Here is a 2,500-nt window from a genome sequence, read left to right as displayed (position 1 = left end):
TCTCATATTTTCAATAAAATTTCAAAAGGCTATTTTTTCAGGGACCAGTTCAGTTCTGAAGTGGCTTTGAGGGCCTTATATATTAGAAAGTCCCCATAAATCACCCCATTTTGAAAACTGTACCCCTCAAGGTATTCAAAACCACATTCAGAAAATATTTTAACCCTTTAGGCGTTTCACAGGAATTAAGGCAAAGTAGAGGTGAAATTTACGAATTTCATTTTTTTTGCCGAAATTCATTTGTAATAAAAAAAAATCTGTAACACAGAAGGTATTACCAGAGAAACGCAACTCAATATTTATTGCCCAGATTCTGCAGATTTTAGAAATATCCAACATGTGGCCCTAGTGCGGTAATGGACTGAAATACCGGCCTCAGAAGCAAAGGAGCACCTAGAGGATTTTGGGGCCTCCTTTTTTTAGGAATATATTTTAGGCACCATGTCAGGTTTGAGGAGGTCTTGTAGTACCTAAACAGTCGAAACCCCCCCAAAGTGACCCCATTTTGGAAACTACACCCCTCAAGGCATTTTTCTATGGGTATAGTTAGCATATTGACCCCACAGTTTTTTTGCAGAATTTAGTGGAATTAGTCTGTGAAGATGAAAATCACCTATTTTTCTGTGGAAACATAGAATTTTTTCATTTTTACAAGGAATAAAGGAGAAAAAGCACCCCAAAATTTGTAAAGCAATTTCTCCCGATTACGGCAATACCCCATATGTGGTCGTAAACTGATGTTTGGACCCACAGCAGGGCTCAGAAGGGAGGGAGCGCCTTTTGGATTTTGGAGCGCAGATTTTGCTGGATTGGTTTTCAGTGCCATGTCGGGTTTGCAACGCCCCGGAGGGACCAAAACAGTGGAAACCCCCAAAAGTGACCCCATTTTGGAATCTACACCCCTCAAGGAATTTTTCTAGCTGTATAGTGAGCATTTTGGCCCCTCAGGATCTTTTGTAGAGCTAAGGTGACCAAAAAACAGCGATTTTGGCGCTTTAAATTCTTTATTTCTTACAGCGTTCACCGTGCGCAATAAATTACGTTTTAATTTATTCTGCCGGTCGGTACGATTATGGCGATACCATATGTGTATAGATTTTTTTAAGTTTTGCAGCGTTTGCACAATAAAATTACGTTTCTATAAAATAATTTATTTTCTGGGACACGCTATTTTGAGCCGTAACGTTTTTATTTTTTCGTCAAAAAAGCTGTGGGAGGTCTTGTTTTTTGCGGGACGGGTTGTAGTTTTTATTGGTACCATTTTGGGGTAAATGCGACTTTTTGATCACTTTTTATTCTCTATCTTGGGAGGGGTGGTGAGCAAAAAATAGCGACGCTGACAGTTTTCCGTTTATTTTGTTTGCGGCGTTCACCGTGCGGAAAAATTAACATTATAGTTTCATAGATTGGGTCGTTACGAATGCGGCGATACCAAATATGTGTACTTTTTTTTAACGTTTTCATTTTTTCCCTATAATAAATGACTTATTATAGGAAAACAAAACCTTTTATTTTTACACTTTTATAAAACATTTTTATAAACTTTTTTTTACTTTTTACACTTTATATTTTTGTTTATTAACTTTTCTTTTACTTTTTACACTTTCTTTTTTTGACCTGCAGCTCTGATCGCTGCTAGAATACATTACACTACCTAGGTAGTGTAACGTATTCCAAATGTCAGTGTGACGTCACAGTCACTCTGACAGTTGGTCTACGAGGATCAGCAGAGGCTGATCCTCATAGGCTGACATACATGGCAGACCTGGGGGCCGTTGTCTGGCCCCCGGGTGCCATCACAAGCATCAGAAGCCCCCACGATTGCATGGGGGCTGCTGATGCGCTACAAACCCGCTACATGCGGAGATCGCAATCGAGCCCCGCATGTAACGGGTTAATTGCCGAAATCAGCGGCGATGAGCCGCTGATCGGCAACACTGGAGAGTGTCAGCTGTCGGGGACAGCTGATCTCCAAGTTCCCGATGCACACTGTCGCCGACAGTGTGCATCGGGAACGACACAGTGACTTTCTGTCACTCTGACAGGAAGCCTATCAGGACCAGCCGAAGGTTGGTCCTGATGGGCTTCCATCCATGGCAGACCCGGAAGCCATTGTTTGGCTTCCGTTTGCCATACTAACTATCGGCAGACCCCGCGATTTCGGACGGGGGTCTGCCGATATGTTAGAAACCCCTAAAATTCGGCGATTGCACCCGATCGCCGAATTTAAGGGGTTAATGCGCCGAAATCAGCGGCAAAGGACCGCTGGCCGGCAAGAGGGGAGTGTCAGCTGTCGGCGACAGCTGACCTCCCGATTCCCGGTGCACACTGTCGCCGACAGTGTGCACCGGGATTAACTCAGTAACTGTACGTCCTCGTGCGGGAAGTAACTTCCCGCAACGACGTACAGTTACGTCCTGGTGCGGATAGGGGTTAAAGAGGCTCTGTACCCAGTTTATTAATTCCCTATTTCCTAACTAATCTAATAGGCGCTTTGCTG

This window comes from Rhinoderma darwinii, unplaced genomic scaffold (assembly GCF_050947455.1).
Source record: "Rhinoderma darwinii isolate aRhiDar2 unplaced genomic scaffold, aRhiDar2.hap1 Scaffold_682, whole genome shotgun sequence".
Lineage (NCBI taxonomy): Eukaryota > Metazoa > Chordata > Amphibia > Anura > Rhinodermatidae > Rhinoderma > Rhinoderma darwinii.
Note: the sequence above shows the minus strand (reverse complement) of the source record.